The sequence below is a fragment of the Lissotriton vulgaris genome, chromosome 7 (assembly GCF_964263255.1).
Source record: "Lissotriton vulgaris chromosome 7, aLisVul1.2, whole genome shotgun sequence".
NCBI lineage: Eukaryota > Metazoa > Chordata > Amphibia > Caudata > Salamandridae > Lissotriton > Lissotriton vulgaris.
In genome coordinates, this window is record NC_141695.1 from 1,390,665,558 (window position 1) to 1,390,670,557 (window position 5,000).

The 5,000-nt window shown below is 45.4% G+C and overlaps 5 non-coding genes across 5 annotated transcripts; 3 read left to right on the top strand and 2 right to left on the bottom strand.

Annotated features, from left to right (window-relative positions):
* Window positions 1-64: 64 nt before the first annotated feature.
* LOC147705089 (U6 spliceosomal RNA) lies at window positions 65-171 on the top strand. The gene has a single exon (XR_015298448.1). It is a non-coding gene; the product is annotated as a U6 spliceosomal RNA (small nuclear RNA).
* A 1,012-nt stretch (window positions 172-1,183) lies between these two features.
* Window positions 1,184-1,256, bottom strand: TRNAR-ACG (transfer RNA arginine (anticodon ACG)). Its single transcript has one exon. It is a non-coding gene; the product is annotated as a tRNA-Arg (tRNA).
* Window positions 1,257-1,978: 722 nt separating this feature from the next.
* On the top strand, window positions 1,979-2,085 carry LOC147705091 (U6 spliceosomal RNA). Its single transcript, XR_015297936.1, has one exon. It is a non-coding gene; the product is annotated as a U6 spliceosomal RNA (small nuclear RNA).
* A 1,012-nt stretch (window positions 2,086-3,097) lies between these two features.
* Window positions 3,098-3,170, bottom strand: TRNAR-ACG (transfer RNA arginine (anticodon ACG)). Its single transcript has one exon. It is a non-coding gene; the product is annotated as a tRNA-Arg (tRNA).
* Window positions 3,171-3,892: 722 nt separating this feature from the next.
* Window positions 3,893-3,999, top strand: LOC147705093 (U6 spliceosomal RNA). The gene has a single exon (XR_015298428.1). It is a non-coding gene; the product is annotated as a U6 spliceosomal RNA (small nuclear RNA).
* The last annotated feature ends 1,001 nt before the right edge of the window (window positions 4,000-5,000 follow it).

Below are 5,000 nucleotides of genomic sequence, written 5' to 3' on the forward strand. Positions count from 1 at the left end.
CACCCTATGTCTAGAGACTGTAGATTTAGAGAGTTTATAAACATTGTCAGTTCATCAATAAAGTGTGCTCGCTTCAGCAGCACATATACTAAAATTGGAACGATACAGAGAAGATTAGCATGGCCCTGGCGCAAGGATGACACGCAAATTCGTGAAGCGTTCCATATTTTTAACAGCTTTTAGGAGAGAAATCTTTTTTGTTTTCAAGACTAATTGAAAAAATAAAGCAGGTCCCAGTGCTGTCCCCGTGATATGTATTTTTCAATTAGTCTCTCCTCAACATTTTTAATGTATTTGCTTTGCAGTAAAGAAGGTGCGCTCTATGTTCAGCTGCATTTAGCAAGGAAGCCTGCAGGACTTCTGGGACTTTTCTTTCTCTTTTTTAGCCTCACTGTCATTATTCTTCACCACCCCCAAATCTATACTGCTGCAGTGTTGTGTTGCTTCGTGGGAAGCAGGACAAAGAGAAGGGCAGGGCCTATGCAAATGAAGGCCTCAGGGATGTCTGGGAGTGCCTTTTTAGCAGTATTGTTAAAGTCCACCTTGCAACCGGATTGGTCGGGTAGGCTGAAAAACACCATGCCAGATTGGGCACCAGGTCTCTAGGCGCTTCGAGGACATATTGGGTCTACATCCCTCAGTTTCTGAGGTCCAAGAAATGTTCACCCTCTACCCTAATAAAGAGGTCTTCGCCGATCGTGGCTGAGAGGGGAAGAAGGTAGCAGTGCAAGATGCTTATGGGCCTTCTCTAATAATGGACCAACTTTCTCTCTCTCTCCTTACCTGTGGTTCTGCCTGGCTACTGGGGCTACCAGTTGTAAGCCTGCAGCCCACAGGGAGTTGGTTTGTTCCTCTCACACATGTAAATGGGTAAGCATTCAAGTGCACACACCTGCCTACGTCCACAGACCCTCGCGCACACACACTTTTGTCAACAAGCTTTTTCGCAATTAAGAGTATCAGGGACCAATGTTGAAATACAAAAGCAGCACACCACGTGACGGCCATCACATAGAGTCCAGCAGCAAATGGGAAACGTTTAACTAGCTGTGGTCCTATTACTTGCGCTCTACCGTGGAACAACTGCTGGATGAGTCCTGCTGGAGAATATTGAACCTACAACAAGTCTGAGGTAAATAAGAATTCCACAGGAATATAATCAAACAGGGACCTACAACCCTTCCGAGCCAGATAGGAGTCGAACCTACAATCTTCTGATCCGTAGTCAGACGCGTTATCCATTGCGCCACTGGCCCTATGTAGACTTATGCATCCTTTTGTCCTTAAGTGGGCTAGACAGTGTGTGTGTGTGTGTGTGTGTGTGTGAAGGCACAAGGAAACCCATCTGACCTCCTGGAAGTCTGTTCTGTGAGGTTTTCCCAAGTTTTACAAAGGACTTTAGGAGAAGGAAGCACCTAAAAGCTAGGCGAAATGGTCCTAGATCCAAGGAAATCTTTTAGATCAGGCTCAGTTTCTTAAATAGTTTGCATTAACATAATCAGTTCCAGGTCTGTGTGGGGCTGAGCTTGAGAACTCCTTAGTAAGTAGGCGTTTACAACAATAAGGGGTTTAATATTACAACACAGGCGAACATTCAGACACATTATCATAAGCTCACCTTGTCCAGGGACCCAAGCATGCTGCCTTTCCACTCTCAGAGCCCTTCACCTAACCTACTGTGCAGCTGTTTCACCTTTAATATCACTGTTCCACAGGCAGCGTGACGTCACAATGCTCCTTGTCTGTAGCCCGAACCAGGAGCCTTTGCAAACCTGGTATAATCTACATACTTATGGTGTGTTTAGTCTTGGACCACAAATGCAGTGAAGAATAATGGATTGCTACTCTTCATACATTTTTGACCATTGGCTCAGATTTGAATGCGTACTGGCCATCTGAGCATCTCTGCCAGGCCACCCTATGTCTAGAGACTGTAGATTTAGAGAGTTTATAAACATTGTCAGTTCATCAATAAAGTGTGCTCGCTTCGGCAGCACATATACTAAAATTGGAACGATACAGAGAAGATTAGCATGGCCCCTGCGCAAGGATGACACGCAAATTCGTGAAGCGTTCCATATTTTTAACAGCTTTTAGGAGAGAAATCTTTTTTGTTTTCAAGACTAATTGAAAAAATAAAGCAGGTCCCAGTGCTGTCCCCGTGATATGTATTTTTCAATTAGTCTCTCCTCAACATTTTTAATGTCTTTGCTTTGCAGTAAAGAAGGTGCGCTCTATGTTCAGCTGCATTTAGCAAGGAAGCCTGCAGGACTTCTGGGACTTTTCTTTCTCTTTTTTAGCCTCACTGTCATTATTCTTCACCACCCCCAAATCTATACTGCTGCAGTGTTGTGTTGCTTCGTGGGAAGCAGGACAAAGAGAAGGGCAGGGCCTATGCAAATGAAGGCCTCAGGGATGTCTGGGAGTGCCTTTTTAGCAGTATTGTTAAAGTCCACCTTGCAACCGGATTGGTCGGGTAAGCTGAAAAACACCATGCCAGATTGGGCACCAGGTCTCTAGGCGCTTGGAGGACATATTGGGTCTACATCCCTCAGTTTCTGAGGTCCAAGAAATGTTCACCCTCTACCCTAATAGAGAGGTCTTGGCCGATCGTGGCTGAGAGGGGAAGAAGGTAGCAGTGCAAGATGCTTATGGGCCTTCTCTAATAATGGACCAACTTTCTCTCTCTCTCCTTACCTGTGGTTCTGCCTGGCTACTGGGGCTACCAGTTGTAAGCCTGCAGCCCACAGGGAGTTGGTTTGTTCCTCTCACACATGTAAATGGGTAAGCATTCAAGTGCACACACCTGCCTACGTCCACAGACCCTCGCGCACACACACTTTTGTCAACAAGCTTTTTCGCAATTAAGAGTATCAGGGACCCATGTTGAAATACAAAAGCAGCACACCACGTGACGGCCATCACATAGAGTCCAGCAGCAAATGGGAAACGTTTAACTAGCTGTGGTCCTATTACTTGCGCTCTACCGTGGAACAACTGCTGGATGAGTCCTGCTGGAGAATATTGAACCTACAACAAGTCTGAGGTAAATAAGAATTCCACAGAAATATAATCAAACAGGGACCTACAACCCTTCCGAGCCAGATAGGAGTCGAACCTACAATCTTCTGATCCGTAGTCAGACGCGTTATCCATTGCGCCACTGGCCCTATGTAGACTTATGCATCCTTTTGTCCTTAAGTGGGCTAGAAAGTGTGTGTGTGTGTGTGTGTGTGTGTGAAGGCACAAGGAAACCCATCTGACCTCCTGGAAGTCTGTTCTGTGAGGTTTTCCCAAGTTTTACAAAGGACTTTAGGAGAAGGAAGCACCTAAAAGCTAGGCGAAATGGTCCTAGATCCAAGGAAATCTTTTAGATCAGGCTCAGTTTCTTAAATAGTTTGCATTAACATAATCAGTTCCAGGTCTGTGTGGGGCTGAGCTTGAGAACTCCTTAGTAAGTAGGCGTTTACAACAATAAGGGGTTTAATATTACAACACAGGCGAACATTCAGACACATTATCATAAGCTCACCTTGTCCAGGGACCCAAGCATGCTGCCTTTCCACTCTCAGAGCCCTTCACCTAACCTACTGTGCAGCTGTTTCACCTTTAATATCACTGTTCCACAGGCAGCGTGACGTCACAATGCTCCTTGTCTGTAGCCCGAACCAGGAGCCTTTGCAAACCTGGCATAATCTACATACTTACGGTGTGTTTAGTCTTGGACCACAAATGCAGTGAAGAATAATGGATTGCTACTCTTCATACATTTTTGACCATTGGCTCAGATTTGAATGCGTACTGGCCATCTGAGCATCTCTGCCAGGCCACCCTATGTCTAGAGACTGTAGATTTAGAGAGTTTATAAACATTGTCAGTTCATCAATAAAGTGTGCTCGCTTCGGCAGCACATATACTAAAATTGGAACGATACAGAGAAGATTAGCATGGCCCTGGCGCAAGGATGACACGCAAATTCGTGAAGCGTTCCATATTTTTAACAGCTTTTAGGAGAGAAATCTTTTTTGTTTTCAAGACTAATTGAAAAAATAAAGCAGGTCCCAGTGCTGTCCCCATGATATGTATTTTTCAATTAGTCTCTCCTCAACATTTTTTATGTATTTGCTTTGCAGTAAAGAAGGTGCGCTCTATGTTCAGCTGCATTTAGCAAGGAAGCCTGCAGGACTTCTGGGACTTTTCTTTCTCTTTTTTAGCCTCACTGTCATTATTCTTCACCACCCCCAAATCTATACTGCTGCAGTGTTGTGTTGCTTCGTGGGAAGCAGGACAAAGAGAAGGGCAGGGCCTATGCAAATGAAGGCCTCAGGGATGTCTGGGAGTGCCTTTTTAGCAGTATTGTTAAAGTCCACCTTGCAACCGGATTGGTCGGGTAGGCTGAAAAACACCATGCCAGATTGGGCACCAGGTCTCTAGGCGCTTGGAGGACATATTGGGTCTACATCCCTCAGTTTCTGAGGTCCAAGAAATGTTCACCCTCTACCCTAATAAAGAGGTCTTGGCCGATCGTGGCTGAGAGGGGAAGAAGGTAGCAGTGCAAGATGCTTATGGGCCTTCTCTAATAATGGACCAACTTTCTCTCTCTCTCCTTACCTGTGGTTCTGCCTGGCTACTGGGGCTACCAGTTGTAAGCCTGCAGCCCACAGGGAGTTGGTTTGTTCCTCTCACACATGTAAATGGGTAAGCATTCAAGTGCACACACCTGCCTACGTCCACAGACCCTCGCGCACACACACTTTTGTCAACAAGCTTTTTCGCAATTAAGAGTATCAGGGACCAATGTTGAAATACAAAAGCAGCACACCACGTGACGGCCATCACATAGAGTCCAGCAGCAAATGGGAAACGTTTAACTAGCTGTGGTCCTATTACTTGCGCTCTACCGTGGAACAACTGCTGGATGAGTCCTGCTGGAGAATATTGAACCTACAACAAGTCTGAGGTAAATAAGAATTCCACAGGAATATAATCAAACAGGGACC